A 16250-nucleotide genomic window follows, 5' to 3' on the forward strand; every position below is an offset into this window, starting at 1 on the left:
TGTAGAACCACATTAATTTTTTAATGTTCTAAATTAAAAATATTATTCAACGAATATGCTGGAGTTTATGGAACCAGGTGTCTATGGGTTGTTTTCAGATTTTTGTTAATTATATGCTGTAAGTCAGAACATCCTTCTATGCACATCTGCAGGCGCCTGTGGGAATTTACCTCTAGGACAAGACAGAAGAGGGACTGCAGTCTCCAGGGTTTTACGAGTAATACATTTCCACCAACACTGCAAGCCATAACTCCGTTTTCAAGCATAAGGGAGTTGTGAGTAGAACAGGTGCATGTATGTGTATTTTATTTTATTTTAGTCCAAGTGTTTTCTGAAATAATGGGAGGAGGTTTAAAATAAGACACAGCAGACTGCAACAGCGCCTGGTGTTTTAAATAGTTTTCCAGTGAAACCAGTCCAAGTTCAGGAGGTCCAGCTTGACCTGAGGACCTGAACAGGCGGCGAGTCAGGCGAGGTACCCAGTGGAGAAAGCAGAATGGAGAGGACCCTCCTCCTGGCTGCACTCCCTGGGGCTGTCCAGGCTGGCCGCCCCCAGGTGCTCCGTGGGGAACTCAGGCAACCCTGTCCAGCTCGGGCGCTCTTCAGGCAAGAGGGGAGAGCGGTCAGTGACCTGGGAGCAGCGGGGTACACTAGCGAGGCCCGATCCAGGCGACCGACCCCCCCCCCCCCGCCCCAGTTCCGGGAAGCTTCCTCCAGGATCAAATTGATACAACGTTGCCGGCCTGGTGCCAACTATAAATAAGTCAAAGGGCGCTGCACGTGGGTCTGAAATCTATCCTCCCGCGGAGCCAAGGCTCCCAAGACCGTCCCCACGGTGACGCGCGGGATCCACCCCCCCGCCCCCCCGCCGCGGCGGTAACCCCCCTTGGCCGTGACCTGGGCTAGGGGAGGAGCTCACGCCCGGAAACAAGCCGGTGCCCGCGGGGGTGAGGGGACCCCAGGGAAATGGGGGGGTTCGCGGGGTCGCCTGACCCGCGGTGCTGTCTCCCCGCTCCCCCACATACTGCGCCCCCACCCGGTCCCCTCCCTGCGTCAGTCCCGCCTCCTGACCGGCCTGGCTGGTCCCCCAACCCACGTGCCCCGCCGGCTCTGGTCCCCGCCCCGGATTCACGCGCGTCCCTTTCCCGACCTCTGCCAGGGCCCCTTCCCCGCCTGCATTCCGCCCCCCCCGTCCCCCCCCCCCCCCCCCCGCGAGGAACCCCGCTGTCCCGCGTCCCTCCCCACGTGTCCCCCGTCCCCCACGTGTGTCCCCCGGCCCCCCCCCCCCGCGGGCCCCCCCCCCCACCCCCCCCCCGTGTCCCCGCGTGTCCCCCCCTCCTCGCGCGCCGGCGGAACTGTGGGATCGCCGCGCACAGGAAGTGGCGGGGCGGCGCGGCCGAGGGCGGAGGGCGGCGGGCCGGGCGGGGCGGGATGGGGGCCGGGGGCGGCGGGCGCCGCACTCGCTGAGGCCCGACGCAGGGCCGGGCGCGCCCAGGGCCGGAGCGCAGCGGCCGGAGTGGCCGTGGAGGCGACGCCGAGGCCGCGCGCGCGACGAGCAGGTGGCGGCGGCTGCAGGTGAGCGGCGCGGCCCCCACCGAGGTCGGGCCCTCCTCCCGCCGCCCGAGGTCGCTCCCCTCCCCCCGCCCCCCGCCGCCCCAGGTCGCTCCTCCGCCCGAGGTCGGCCCCCGCCCGAAGTCGGCCCCGGGCCCGCTGGCCCCGCGCCACAGTGGGCCGGCTGCGCTCCGCCCGGCGTGGGGCCTGCGGGAGGACGGGGTGGGGGGGGGGCGCTGGGGGTGGTTCATGGGCCCGGGTCGTCCCCGCACCCCTGGCCCCCCCGGTTCCTTGTCCGGCGGAGGCCCAGGACACCTCCCTGTCTGCCCCTCTCAGGCCGCTGCAGCCTCCAGGGGAGGGGGCGGGTGGGGGGAGCCGCCTGGGGAGGGTCGCCCCGGGAGGGGCCTGGTGGCCGGGGCTGAGGGAGGACGTGACCCCCCTTCCTCTCTCCCCGCGGACTCTGCTCGGCCCGCTCTGCTCCCCCTGCGGATGCGAGGGCCCCCTGCCTGGCTCGGGGGCTCTGGGAACCTGAGACCCCGCGCGGCGCCCCTGACCCCTGCAGGCCATGATCCAGGCTTAGTTTCACTTTTTGCTCAATCCGAGGGAGGGCTGCAGGTGGGGCTGCAAAGGGGGTGGCGTGTGCTGAGTTTTCAGATTTGACTTTGGCATTTGGACCAAGGCCGACTGTGAATTTCCACCGTTCCAGTCAAGTGATGGGGTCAGTCAGTGATCCAAGAGCTGTCTGGGGCCGGAGCCACCTTCACCCCCAGGGCCAGCCCCAGGACCCTGGAAAGGATTTTTAGCAGTTACAGCTACCTTGAAAAATTGTGCAGTTGTGGTTTTTTTTTTTTTTTTTTTTTTTTTTTATTTTGAGAGAAGTTTGGTGTGGTGGGGAAAATGTTTTTATAAATGGCTTCCTGGGCCTTTTTTTTTTTTTTTTTTAGCACAATGTTAACAGTCTTGTCTAAGGGAATACTTGAACAGGTAGGTTCCTTTTTGTAGGAAACATGATCTCAATAGAAGGTAAATGAGGACCGCTGGCCTTCGGAGTCTGGGATGGGAAGCAGCGCCCATCAGAGAAGTGACAGCCATCCCAGGGAGCCCAGGTGCACCACTGGTGTGCTGGTGCTGCTGGGGCCCGGTGTGGGGGGCTACACCCAGAGCCCCCCCCCCCACCCCGTGCTCTAGGTTACAGCTCTGCAGGCTGATGATACTCACTTATGGGTTGCTAGTCCACGTTTCTCTGTTGAAAAGCTTCATAGGGAGTCTCAGTCAGATTCTGAACATTCCCTAATTTGATCACTTCCTTGCTGCCCCCTCTTCCTATTCTAGATCATCATGACTATGCACCCCCCCATCCCCCTCAAAGTTTTAGAATTAGCCTGTTATGGCTCACTTCTGTATCCATTTCTTGGTCACCCTTAGGGATCTCCATGATTACATTGTTTAAAAGAGAGACTACATGGGATTGACAGGGTGGGAAGAGCCCCCTTCTTGGCCCTGGAAGGTACAGTCGCCTTAATGTCTCGAGCCAAATGTCATGTGTATGCATAGTGGCCATGCGTGGCCGGAGTTTGCTGTTCGTGCCACCCGTGTGGGGCCCCACCTGGAGAATCTCTACCAAGAGATCTGTGTCTTAACAATAAACTGAGGCGTGTGTGAGAGCAGGGTGAGAGGCAGGGTTGTAGGATGGTCAGGGAAGGTGCAGGAGGGATATTTCAACTGCCTCCAGGGAGGGTGCCCTCGGCCCTGGGCTGGCCCACGTGGCAGGCTCAGCGCCTGCATGAGTGCTTCCTGGCCCGAGCGCAGGTCTGTGGGCCGGCACTGGGGAAGCAAACAAAGCAGATGTTTTATTTTGAAAGGTAGAAAAAGCGTATCCACCAAGGTGATCTGGGCTGTCCATTTTTACTCCTGCTTCCCACTGAGTTCACCCCGATACGTAGCCCGTGGCCTGTGTTCTCTCTGATCACACCTCAACCTTGGAAGAGAGTGGTCTGCGAGAACAGAGGTCTGGCTACCTGCCGAAGGTTAGGTCACAGATCAGCGTGACCAGGTTTAAACTAAGATCCACGGACTCCCATCTTCTGAGACCCCACCATCTGCTAAAAGTCCATAGATTTTCATCTGGGGTCAAATCAGAGGTAGGAGGGAAATATTGAAATCCTTGTAAACAGGGAAAATAAAAAACAGAAGTTGTGTTGAGAAGAGCCAGATTCACTGGGTTTTTTTTGGAGGGGAAGGATCTGGTTAACTTGTCCAATCACATTTTACCCCTGAAATGCACACCTTCTGGTGACTTTCAGCCTGACTTAACATGGGAGACAGGGGAGGGCATGCTTACGGTGTGGACCAGGTGCCCCTCACTGTTAGCAGCGGCCCCTGTCACATCTGACAAAAGCAGTAGCTTCCGTCTCCAGCCCTTTCTTCTCTCCCTGGCCTTGTCAGAACTCGAAGAGTTTACTGGTAGAAGTTGTGGCTGATTGATATTTATAGAGCAAAGGACCTGAGTGGCTACATTTGTCTGTTTCCTTTTAAGTGATTTGTATAGTAAGATCTTTAGTTACTCAGTAAGGTCAGACTGAATTTTATAAAGCAATTACTCAGAAATTTCATGGATTTGACTTTTGGTTAACCAAAGAATATTTGAGGCTTTAAATGAGTTGTTTCAAGTTGTAAGGGAAAGTGTTGTGACTTAATTGCCCTTCCTAAAACTACTTCGTAATAATCTTAACATTCATCGCAAATTACTAATTTCAAAATGCTGCGTTTTAGGCAAACACATGAGTGGTACGTCCTTGGACAGGGTTCCTTTCAGTTATTAGAAGAATTTGCCATGTTTGGATTATCTTTGCGGAGCGAAGTGTGAGAGGTGGTGATCTTGGGAGGGCATCTCTGCGACGATTTGGGAGGCGGCGGGCGGGCTGGGGGGAGGCCGGCCCCCGCCCTCACTGCAGATGCAGACGTGTCCAGATGCGGATGCTGTGGTTTGATCGCTGTCCCTTCCCGAGCATAGCTGGAAGGGTCACAGGTAGGGTGTGCATCCTTCAGTGCTGGTGCTAGCAGATCGATATGTGACAGGCGACATTCTTCCATACGACTCAGAACCGAGGCTGGGCACGTGGTAGGAGCAGCGTGCCAGTGGCCTGGAGGCCTGTCCCCAGGCGACTCGGGGAGGCCATGCATTATTAATGTGGATCTTCTTGATTCCTTTCTGAAAGTGGGTGGGGAGTGAAATCAGTAATAAAGAAAAACGGTAATGAATTCTGCCACGAGCAGTAGTAAAAAGCTGTGTGCTACAAGGAAGTACCTTCAGCCAGATGTGTCACTCAGCGGCGAATTGTATCCCCTATGGTGGGAACCTGGTGGGGGAGCTAGGCTCTCTTCATCACGTCGTTGGCTGACCTGGAGACTTTAGAAGCATGTGCCGATGTTAAAAGTGTCCCCTGCCTCCTCACTGAGGCTTTACATGTTGTCCTGTGACAACAGCTACAACGGTGAGGGCTCTGTGAGGTGTTCCATGTGCAGATTATGTTGTCTGATTCGTGGAAAATCCCTGTGAGGACAGTGGCTTCGCCCCATTACACGGATGGAGAAACCGAGCAGGGAGGGCTTGGTGGGGGTTGCTCAGCTAGCAAGTGATGAATCTAGACTTCAAAGGTCTTCTCGAATCCAGAGCACCTTGATACTCAGAAAACTTAGTCATGAAAAATCTACATTTTTGAAACTAAGTGGTTGGCTTCGCGCAAGTAGTCATTTAAAAACTTTTTACTTCCAGAAGGCTACACCTGGTGGACTGGGGATCAGAAATCCCCATCTGAGATGGTGGAAACAGATACGTGCTAGATATGATGTTGCATTGGGGAAAAAGTCAGGTTATGCAAATTCGTGTGTGCTCGGCTGCCTTGTGCCCTTGGTGGGAGCGAGGTGAAGGGCTGTCCTGGGGACAAGTGTAAGGGGTGCACCGGTGGTTGGTCCAGCATTCCAAGCACTGGTTTCTAGTGGAGACCACTGTCCAAGTCTAACTGGAGCCATTCAATGAATGTGCCTTTTATTAGGAAGATACACATAACCCTCATGTTCAGAGAGAAGTCCGTCCACTGGTACACCTTGCAAAGTAAGGCTTAATAGCAGCGATTTTTGCCAAAATGGGCCAGAAGTCAATCCTTACATGGAGAGTGCATCAGTTTGGGTGACGTAGGAAGCAGGTGCCCAAAAGAGAGGGGCAGGAGGAGGCCAAGCGGCTCAGGGGCGGGGCGCTGGGGGCCCTCACCGTGTTGGTCTGATGAGGGGAGAGGAGGTAGCGGTGGTGGAGAGCTGGGGAGGGAGGACCTCTCATGCAGCTCGGAGAAGGTCTCAGCCAGGGGGCCTCTGGCCCGGCTGTGCATGGAGGGCGCATTGCCACCGTGTGGCAGGTTCTCCTTTGAGGGGGGTCTGAGTGTCCCAGCCCCGTGACTGCCTCACAGATAACATTTAGTGACTTCCACAAAAGTGGAAGGATGTGGTAAAAATAATCTTCCAGTGCTGATAATTGCATGGCACAGGTAGTGTTTTGGTTTTGTTTTAGAAAAACCCCGTGGTTACGGCAGATCTCCTTCGCTGGGCCTGGCGGTGAGCTGGTACCCGACAGCAAAGCATCCGGTGCTAGGGAAGAATTGGGGGCTTCCAGATGGTCGTGGAGGGCAGAACACACACACGTTAGCACATGTTAGTGGTTATTTTCAGCTGTGTGAGTCAAGGGGCGTACTACTATAACTTGGGTTCTAGCAAACATGTTAGAAAATGCAGTGCAGGGGCGCCTGGGTGGCTCAGTCTTTAGGCGTCTGCCTTCAGCTCGGGTCATGGTCCCGGGGTCCTGGGATCGAGCCCTGCATGGGGCTCCCTACTCGGCAGGAGGCCTGCTTCTCCCTCTCCTGCTCCCCCTTGCTTGTGTTCCCTCTCTTGCTGTGTCTCTCTCTGTCAAATAAATAAATTAAAAAATCTTTAAAAAAGAAAGAAAATGCAGTGGCAGCCTGCAGTTCACGTCTGGTTCCAGGCTAATGTGGCATTTTCCCGGAGCTCCAACTGCTTTGTGCCCTTCGCTTCTTTTCTTTATAGTGTAGGGAGTTATTGGGTACAAACATTTCTTTTTTGGTAAATAAAACTACATAAAAGTTGTGAACACAGGTTCTGACAGAGGCCAGGCGGGAAGGGGAGCCAGGGGAAATGTAGGGGTGAGACAGAGGACATAGGCTGTGTGGACAAGGGTGATGGCTGAGGCCTCTTCTCTTGGGCATGCTCGCCGGACCCCCAGCGCCGACCCCCAGCACGGGCACTCACCCCCAGCGCCGACCCCCAGCACTGACTCCTCACCCCCAGCGCTGACCCCCAGCACTGAGCACTGACCCCCAGCGCTGACCCCCAGCACTGACTCCTCACCCCCAGCACTGACCCCCAGCACTGAGCACTTACCCCTGGCCTCTGACCCCCAGCCAGCATGACCCCCAGTTGACATGGCCAGGTGAATGCAGGACGGGAGGAAGTAGATCTTTGGTCTGCTAGGACAAGGCAGAAATCTGGGTTTTTTTTTTTTTTTTTTTTAAGATTTCATTTATTTATTTGACAGTGAGAGAGGGAACACAAGCAGGGGGAGTAGGAGAGGGAGAAGCAGGCTCCCCGCTGAGCAGGGAGCCCGATGCGGGGCTCGATCCCAGGACCCCGGGATCATGACCTGAGCCGAAGGCAGACGCTTAACCGACTGAGCCACCCAGGTGCCCCTGAGAAATCTGGGTTTTTATATGCAATTATTTATTTTTAACAAACTGCAGACCAAATAAAAAAATATTGCTGCCCGAATTCAGCCTATAGGTCACAATTTTTACAACATCTAGTCTAAAACATTTGTTTAGTTTTTGAAATAAAGTAACTGAGCTAATGAAAGGAGGACCAAATGGGCACTTCTTAAATGCATGAGAAGCAAAAACATGGATAACAGAAACCCGAGGCTTCATGTGCAGATGAAAACCAAAATATTGTTCATCCATCTCAAGCAGGGCTGCTGGAAACAGGATGGGGGTTCTCTGATGGTGTGGGGAGGGGACGAGAAGACGGCACCCAGGGTCCGTGTCTGCCGGGAAACGGGAACTCCGTGCGTCTCTACGTGTGTGCAGGAGGCCCTCCTCAAGTCAGCACGAAGACCAAGTCCGGGAAAAATGTTTACAGAATGTGCCCGAATGCTCGCCGGACAGCACTCCTAATCCGGACCCGTGTCTGCGGAACCCCCTTGGCCACTGGCCTGCTGCAGGTTGCAGCCACCGGGTGGCGAGGCTCTGGCCGTGAGTGTGCCCGGCGGCCCCGCTCTTTCTCTGCCGTGTGTCCCACGCTGCACGACGGGGGACGCACGTGCTCTCGAGCACTTGATCCTGTCATGAGTTCTCGCAAGTGGAGTGGATGCAAAATGTCCTGTCTAATTGTGGCCTTGATTTGCATTTCCTGCTTGAGGGTGCTGAGCGTCTCCCTGCACCGATGGGCCGCCGGTGTTCCCGCTCTGAGTTCCTTCACCTGCTGTCCTTACCTGTGGGTCTGCACCATCCATTGTCTCGTGTGTGTGCCTCCGGCCTTCTCCCAGCTGTCTCCTGTCTTCTTTGTTGATGAATAGGACCGCCTGATTTCCTGTGGATTCACCCACCTTTCCTTTTATGGGTGCTGCCTTTTGCCTGTTGCTGAGAAGACCTTCCCCACGCTGGGGCACTCATGCGCGCTCCCACATTCTCTTGTGGAAGTTCTGAGGTTTGGCTCCCACCTGGAGGCCCCTCGTCCCTCTGGAGCTGACTCTGTGGTGTGAGAAGCAGGGAGCCCAGTGCTCTTTTGTCCCCACGGGAGCACCGCTTGTCCACAGTGGTCCCCGCCCCCCTGGTGGCACTGCGGCCACGTGGCCACGTGTGTGGGCGCCCTCTGTCTGGTTCTCTGTCCCTCTGGTCGGTGCGTCTGCTCATCCTTCCTGCGGGGTCTCAGGAGCACCTGGCCAATCCTGCTCTTTGCTTCTCTGTGTTACGTGTTAAAGTCGGCTTCTGAAGTCTCATGACAAACTGTCAGGATTTTGACTGATATGGCACTGACTGTGTAGATGAACTGGGAGGAATTTTTCGCCGTCACGGTCCACTCTTCCTGCTGGGAACGTGGCCTGCGTCTCCATTAATGCAGATTGTCTGTGGCTTCCAGTGAGTCTCCCCCACGTTCCTCAGCCTGCCTTACGTTTGCACTTACGATTACTCCCAGGGGCCCTGATGACTTCTGTTGCTTTTCTAAGTGGCATTTTTCAATTTTATTCTTTATTAAAAATTTTTTCTAACCCCTTGTTGGTGTTGAGCAGAAATACCTTTGATTCTGGGTATTGCTTTGATAGCCAGTCACCTTACCAATCTCCATTTGGGGGGGGCAGGGGCAGAGGGAGAGGGGGAATCTCAAGCAGACTCCCCGCTGAGCGTGGCTGTGGGGCTCCATCTCGCGACCCTGAGACCGTGACCTGAACCGAAACCAAGAATCAGACGCTTAACTGACTGAGCCCCCCACGGGCCCCCCCTTTTCGAGTTTTTCTGTGTGGACGTCCTGTCATCTGGGAGTGGTAATGGCTTTGTCTCTTGCTTATACCTTCTTGTTTTGCAGACAGTTTGGGGCCTTCAGGACAGTGTTGAATGGAAGTGCGACAGGGTGTCCCGGTTTTGTTCCTGATTTTAGGGAAACACTGCCGTTTCCCTTTCCGGTGTTGGCACGACAACTAAGCAGTTCTTTTTTCACTTTTTAGAGAGGGGGTGCAGAGGGAGGGGGAGAGAGAATCCCAAGCAGACTCCCCGCCCAGTGCAGAGCCTGACGTGGGGCTTGATCCCACGACCCTGAGATCATGACCTGAGCTGAAACCACGAGCCAGAGACTTAACCAGCTGAGCCCCCCAGGCACTGCCCCCCTCCCCCCCAGTCTTCGCTCTGAATCCTCCTGTTGCTCTCCCTGGGAGCAGAGGTGGGGAGACAAAGAAAAATATAAAGAATAAAGACTCACCTGCACGTCAGGAAGATGTGGAAATGGAACCCAGAGAGGTGTCGGCCACGCACCAGGGGCTGCGACATGGAAAGGCTGCGGAAACCCGGTGCTCGGGAGGATGTGGAGCAAGTGGGCGCTGCGCGGAAAGGCCATGTGGTGGGGCCTGCCCTGGAGCCGGTTCGCTCCTGGGCGTGCACAAGTACGCGTATATCGGGACCCCCGTGCAGGACGTCCCGGCAGCTGTGGGCCTAATGTACAAACCCTGGAAATGCTCTAAATGCCCGTCTCCAAAGAACACGAGGAGGTAACAGCTTCTGGAATATTCGCACGGCGGGGAAGGGGACGAGGCAGTGACACGAGCAGGCACGTGTGTGGCTGTCACGGGCATGCCAAGCCAAGGATGCGTTCGGCCTGGTTCCCTTCCCGTGGACACAGTGCCTCACGGCTGGGCTCGGGAGGCGGCTTCCCGGCGGGGTGGGGAGTGTGCACAGCTCCTAGGGGCGCTGCAGCAGTTTCTTCCTCGAGCCACGTGTCGGTCACATGGGTATGTGTGCTGTGTGCACTTCCCTGCGTGTGTATTACACTGAAATCAGAAGTTTTAAAAAAAGAGTAAATGAGAAAATTATAGAGACAGAGGCAGGTAAAGAAATCCAACAGATGTATCATCAGTGAACCAAATAGCCTGACCAGGAAACCCACATGGTGTGGCCGCCAGCGATGTTCTGGAAGCTTCTGTCGCTAGAGAGGCTGGTGCTGAGCGCCTGCACCACCCGGACCCTGACCCAGGGGGGAATGGAGAGACCTGGCTTGCAGATACTCCCGAGGCCCAGGGACCGAGCCTGTCAGGGAGAGGAAAGCAAGCAGCCCGCTGGGGGTGGGGGTGGGGTCTCAGGAGAGAAAACAGGGGCCGCAGGCTTGTCCGGACACACGGTGCTTCCAGAGCCCGCCGGGAAAGCGCCAGCCAGCGGCAAGGACAGTCAGTTCATGCGTGTGCCCGCGGTGGTGGCAGGGAGGTGGCACATGGCTGTGCCAGTAACAAGGGCCGTCCAGCCAGTGCGGCCGACCTGAGAGTGAGCGGCCCCGCCTAGTGGGCTGCAGCCCATGGCAGGCAGCGTGCTAGCAGGCAACCAGACTCCGAGGTGCCTTTGGCCCCAGCCAGGAGTGACCCAGGCTGCAGGTCCCACATCCCTGAATGGGACACACCCCGCCCGGGAGGCTCCTCACAGTCACACCCGACCAGGGTGTCAGCCACGCTCCCAGGACACGTGCTCCAGGTACCCTCGGCTGGTGTGAGGTGACCTGGCCAGGGTTGGGCTCAGGCACAGCCCAGGGGCCTGTCTCTGGGGGTGGCTGGCTTCCTGTCCCTCAGGGGAAGCTCCTCGGGTTTGGAGCCACGTACATGGGGTGGAGGTGAGGGGTGAGAACACCTTTTCAAGCTCTCGTTTTGGATGATGACGTGCGGGAGGGGACTCGAGAGTTCAGCGGTTCCTTCCCACGGGGGCAGGAGGACGGTGTGGCAGGGGCACCGATATTAATATACCTCCTTGGACGGTGTCGCCTGTTCCAAACGGTGAAGTTACAGAAACAGATTTTGCTTATTTTTCTGTATATGCTTCCTTTCAGCTTAAGAAAGTTGTCTTGTTTCTAGGAATATTTTGCTGAAAAGGTTTTACAAAGACTTCTGCACGTATTGAGCGGATCATGTACGATTTTTCCATTCATCTGTTAATTTGGTGAAGTACATGGGTCCTTCTTTGCCTTCCTGGAAATACCCCAGCTTGGCCGTGGTGTATTATTTCTGGCTACATTACTGTGTTGGTTGGTGGGTAATACTTCGTGGGGGATTGTCTGCCCCTGTGTCCAAAGTGAGTTTGGCTTATAATTGTCCTTTGTCACATCCTGCCCTTGCGTGGTCCGGTCCGAGTGGGCCAGGCTCCTGATGGGTGGTGCTGCCTCTCTGCTGTGCGGCAGGGCTCCTGCAAGACCGAGGTCGCCTGCTCTATGTGTTTTCTTGCTCGCGACCGGCCTCGGTGTGGATCCACGATTAGGTCCTGGTTCCGTCTCTTTAAGAGCCGCAGACCCGTCAGGGTTTCCAGTCCGGTCTGGATACGGTTTGGTAGCTTCTTTTCCCGGAGAGTAATCTGCACGTGCTCGCTGTTGCCGTGTCACCGTGTCACCCCCTGCTTCCGCGCGGCAGGGGTCCGGGCTGCCAACAAGGTGCTGCCGCAGCTGTGGTCTTCACCCGAAGGCTCGACGGAAGGGCCCTTTCCAAGTTCACTCCTGCTTTGTCGTCAGGATTCAGCCCCTGCCACTACTTGGTCTGAGCGCCTCCCAACATGGCAGCTCGCGTGGCCGAGTGTGCCGGCAGGACGCAAGTCCCGGTGCTGGGAGGCCTCATCCCACGTGGCCCTCCGTGGCTCTCGTGAGCCCCTTCTGGGAGAAGCCCGTGGCGAGTCGGGTCGTGCCGGGCTGTGCACCACGGGGGTCATCTTGGGGCTGTCGACCACCTTCTCTGTCGTATTCACCTTCTCCGTTTCTTGGTGCAAAGGTCATGCTATTTTCTTAGTTTTCAAATCTCTCTCTGACATGAAGTTCCCTTTCATTTCTAAAATTGTTTTTGCTTTTCTGTTTCCGTGGCTCCTCCTAGCACAGGTTTCTCTCTATTACTTTATTGCTGTTGACGAAGAGCCCGCGTTCGGTTGGCGGCTCACCGCCACAGTTCCTCTGCCTTCCTCGCCTTTATTTCTCGCCATTTGCCTTGGGTTTATTCCAGTGTCTCTTTCTAGGCTACTGAGTTGACTCATTATTATTCTTTTAATTCTGTATTACTTTTTCTAAGCAGAGCTTCTTAATTTTGAGAGCTAATTTCTGTCCTCAGACCTTCGGGCTCTCCCTGTGCCCGCTCTGCTCTGCTGTATGCCGCGTGTTGGGGTGCAGCGCTCTCCCTGTTCAGTCTTGGCACTTTTAAATGCCCTTGTTCTCTTGTGACCCAGGAGTGAAACAGAAGGCGCTTTTACTTCCTCAATGCACAGCAATTTTATTACTGCCGTCAGCTCCAGCACCTTGTGGGCAGAGGCCATGGTGTGTGTGGCGCTGAGTGTCCGGCCGTTTTTGAGACTTGGATGGCGTCACGTCACGTGCGCTGGCCCATGCGGTGGCCGTCTCCGGTTCTCTCCGGCCGCTCTGCGCTCCCTCCCTCTGGCGGTCTTCCGTCTCACTGCGGGGGGGCTTTCTTCTCACTCAGCCTGCTCTGGATTCCGTGTGCTTCCCGGAGGTCAAGTGTGGTGTCTTTTCATGATTCTGGAGAAACCCTGGCCGTTAGTTTGCTGAGCGCTGCTAGGCTGTGTCGCACCACCCTCCGGCATCTTCACCCTTGTTCATGCTGCTTCTCTGTCATTTCGTGCTGCATCCCGGGCGGTTTCTTCAGGCCCCCAGCTCTGCCTCCCCCCCTTGTCTGCTGTGTAACCAGCTCATGAAACTTTTCCTTCTCTTTCGGGCGCCTGGGTGGTTCCATCGGTTAGGCATCCGACTCTCGATTTCAGCTCAGGTCATGGTCTCAGGGTCGTGGGATCGAGCCCCACGTTGCACTTGGTGGGGCGTCTGCTTGAGATTCTCTCTCCCTGTCCCTCCCTACCTGCCCCCTCCTCCCACTCATGTGCACATGCGCACACGCGCTCGCTCGCTCTCTCTAGTAAGTAAATCTTTAAAAAACAAAATTCTCTTCAGTTCCTTCCAAATCTGCTGCTCTTCTTGCTGAGTATTCTGTTCCTTGCATGGATTTCGCTTTCCTTTTTATCTCCAAACACTTCATATATACAGCAGCTAATAATATCAAATAATGAGGATGATAATCACAATAACACCAGAGTCTGCATTTCTTTTTTTTTTTTTTTTTAAAGATTTTATTTATTTTTGACAGAGAGACATTTCTTGAGGGTTGAATCCCACCACTTACCCTGCTGCCTCTCATGCCCGGAAGCCAGTCTCTTGTTTAAATTTGCGTTGTGGGCTGACGTCTGGGTGGGCCCTGTCCGTAGCTTCCTTCAAGTCTCCCCGGAGAGGTTCTGCTGCTGCCAGGAGTCCAGAGTGGGACTGATCTGGGAATGTGTTAGTTCGTTTTTCTTTCTATCTTTTTTTTTAAAGATTTATTTATTTTAGAGAGAGTGAGTAGGGGCAGCAGAGGGAGAGAATCTCAAGCAGACTCCCCTCCGAGCACGGCGCCCGACTGGGGCTGGATCTCACGACCCTGAGATCATGACCTGAGCCGAAACCAGGAGTCAGACTCTTACCGACGGAGCCCCCCCAGGCGCCCCAGGTTAATTTTCTGGACTCAAACAGGGACTTCTAAAGATGTCACTGGCTAATAAGAAGGTCTGCTGATGGGGGAAGGGGAGAGAACGTCGCAGACTCTGGTGTCCCTAATGACTGAGGCCGCCCGGGAAGACACATGTACTCTTGGGGAGTCTAAGCCGAGAAGACCCTCCCTCCCCAGCTCGTCCTTGTCAAGCACTGTAACAAGTTTCACACACAGTTTCAAAATGTGACTCAGAATTTGTCCTCGGTGACCTCAGCTTTCTGTTGACTCCTCTGCCATCCATCCACCTGGGGTGATCTCTGCTGTTTGACAACCAGCAAAGTCACCATGTGAACAGTTTCGTTCAGGTGAGGCTTGTTGGCTGGCCGAAGAGCCGCCATTCACATGCAGCACGTGGTACGCACGGTAATACCAGGCGTTTTATAAAAGATGACGCTGACGTCTTAGTGTGCGATAGATTACATGTGTGGATTTTGGAGCTAGCATCTAAACGTAAGGGAAAGGCTATTCGGTGTCCAGAACAGGGTTATTCTCAGGGCTCGTCTGAGGCTGTCTCCATGCTGTGTGGTGGCCCGCCGCTCCCAGCTCTGGTCCCAGCCCTGCACCTCCCACCGCACACCGTGCATCACCTCTCAGGTGGCACTGGGAGCTCAGCGGGTCCTTTCCTGTCCGTCCTGCCGGCACCCACAACCCTTCCTCTGTCCCCCCAGGCCCTGCCGGGGGGCCCCTTTCCTCCGTGTCCCTCCCCCTTCCCCGGCCACTCACTTGTGGAACCCCCGGCTTCCAAGCCCCACCACCCTGCCTCTAGGCAGGCCTCACTGGGTTACTCCAGTGAGTTCACTCTGATAGCCCGAAGGCTGTCCCTGCTCCCCTCTGCTCTGATCCCCTGCGGGGACTCTCCGCTGATGTCCACCTCCCCTCCCTCACGCCCTTCTCCCGCTACACCCGTTCTTTGGCTTCCCTGCTGAGCCAGGTTCTGGCTCGACCCTCACACACCTGCGTCTAGACCGCTCTTTCCCTCTTTGCCTGGTGAAATCTGAGGTATCCTTCAACTTGGCTGTCACTTTGCTAGGGAAGCCGTCCCCTTCCCCGTGAGCTGAGACACCCGCACGCATGCTTTTAACACTCAGTCACGCCTTGCACACTGTCTTTGTGGCCCACTCTCCTGAGCTCACATTGCGCTGCTGACCTTTGCCGTTTGCACTTGTCATTGGGTAAAGACCATGAGGGTTGGTCTGACTGTGTTGGGTTTGCAGCCAGCATACACTATGGAAGCGCTTCGGAAAGAGCTGTGCATACAGCAGGCACCACGTGTGTGTTGGCGAAGATGTCACACGGGCAGTGTGCAGCGGTCTTGGCCGGGCTGCCCCCAGGACCAGAGCACTTAGAAGGTGACTCGGGCTGGTGGGTGCCTCATCGAGAAGGGAGAGCGAGAATAGGAAGCAGGGATGAGCTCCGCACAGGCTCGTTCTGGCCGGCCCGGGTGACCAGCACCCCGGCGCACCCGTCCTCTGACGCTGGCTTCTTCCTGCTTTTCCCCGTGGGGTGGCGCTGAGGGGGGGGGGTTGTCCGTGGCCGCAGAAGCATGGAGGTTACAGAGGAGCGTCTCGCTGGGTCCTGGCGTGTCTCTGGAACACAGTAGATGCTGTTCTGCCAGCCCGCACCAAAACGGGGTGACTGTGTGTCATCCCAGAGCCGGGCGACGTGTCGGTGCCAAACTTTTGCCTTGCTGCTGAATCATTTCATGGCTCAGCACATCCCAGAGTAGCATCTTTGCTCCCTGAAAGCCACCGGTCTGACAGCAGCAGGGACTGCTCGCTGATGAGCTCCCCGGGGACAGCTGCATGGCTGCTTGGAGGGGACAGGCAGGGCGCCTGTCCCTCTGTGCTTGTGTGGTTCTGACGCGGCCTCTCGGGGGCGCGTGTGGGAGCCACGGGGCCGCGTGCACCCTCGTGGGCCCTGAGCGTCTGGGGCCGTGCGCCGCCGCGGGCTCCCAGAGCTGCGACCTGTTCGCTGTGTGCGTGGTTCTCCTGTGTCACAAGTTTGCTTACTGCCGTGGGGGTGTGTATGGGTCACATCTACACCTGTGGCCTTTTGAAAATGAACCTCGAAATTTGCAATCACACAGATGGTAGGACAGGTTTATTTAACAAGAGTGCTCTTACTCCCGCTCATACCTCCACCAGGGAAGGGGGAGAGGGGTGCCGGGCCTCCCCCGTGTGTGGACACCCGCACATTTCGGGTGTGACACGCATGACACTTAGTGTGTTGTCTGTCCGCTGCTGGAAAGATTGTTTCCAGGGCTGGGGGTTTGACAGCAGAGTTCACCCTCCGGACACGGTGGGGTGGTGGGGGGCGGGCAGGGGGAGAG

General features: G+C 56.1%; 1 protein-coding gene across 3 annotated transcripts in view; it reads left to right on the forward strand.

The window, feature by feature from the left end:
• The first annotated feature begins 1424 nt into the window (after positions 1-1424).
• The window catches only part of AGPAT3 (1-acylglycerol-3-phosphate O-acyltransferase 3), an 87516-nt gene continuing 72690 nt past the window's right edge, over positions 1425-16250 (forward strand). Inside the window, exon 1 of one of the 3 annotated variants that reach the window (XM_025863383.2) lies at positions 1425-1575. The gene's annotated coding sequence lies outside the window, so the exon portion shown is untranslated. The remainder of the gene's footprint in view (positions 1576-16250) is intronic. The other 2 variants (XM_073887106.1, XM_025863385.2) reach the window with 2 other exon arrangements.

This window comes from Callorhinus ursinus, unplaced genomic scaffold (genome assembly GCF_003265705.2).
Source record: "Callorhinus ursinus isolate GAN/ISIS: 27379988/994484 unplaced genomic scaffold, GSC_fseal_2.0 scaffold75, whole genome shotgun sequence".
Lineage (NCBI taxonomy): Eukaryota > Metazoa > Chordata > Mammalia > Carnivora > Otariidae > Callorhinus > Callorhinus ursinus.